This window comes from Sinocyclocheilus grahami, unplaced genomic scaffold (genome assembly GCF_001515645.1).
Source record: "Sinocyclocheilus grahami isolate Dianchi unplaced genomic scaffold, SAMN03320097.WGS_v1.1 scaffold1522.1, whole genome shotgun sequence".
NCBI lineage: Eukaryota > Metazoa > Chordata > Actinopteri > Cypriniformes > Cyprinidae > Sinocyclocheilus > Sinocyclocheilus grahami.
In genome coordinates this window covers 346,943-347,511 of record NW_015506701.1, presented here as the reverse complement: position 1 = coordinate 347,511, position 569 = coordinate 346,943, and positions in this window count along the sequence as shown.

The following is a 569-nucleotide window of genomic DNA, read 5'->3' as shown; positions in this document are numbered from 1 at the left end:
CTTCAAACGCACCTGCTGTCCATGTAAGACCCTTCACATGAAATTCAAATCTTACTTTCTTAATAAATGTTTCTGGTCTTACGATTCGGGTTGAATGTTATGAATGCCTTTTACGCTGACTCTGGAAACATGCAAAGTCCATGAAATATTCACTGCATTAAATACTAAAATAGGTGTCTGATCCTGTAGGGTGTGTGTTACACGGATGGAAGATTATTTCCAACACAGAATAAAAATATGAAAAAGGTAATTGTGACTTTTTATCAACAATTCAGACTTTTTCCCTCCTACACTTTTCTTAGAATTTTGTTTGTTTCTGCCATGGAATAAAAAAAAGGAGATTGCAAGTTTTATCTAACATTTTTGGCTTTTTCCCTTAGAACATCACATCTTGCAATTCTGTGAAATTAATAAAAAAAAATCAAACAAACAAAAACAGTTGATTGCAACGTTCTAATCTCATAATTTAGTTTTTTTTTCTTACAATCTGAAGTTATAAAGACTGCGAGTTAAAATCTTGCAATTATGAGTTTATATCTTGTAATTTTTACTTTTTTGCTTGAATTATT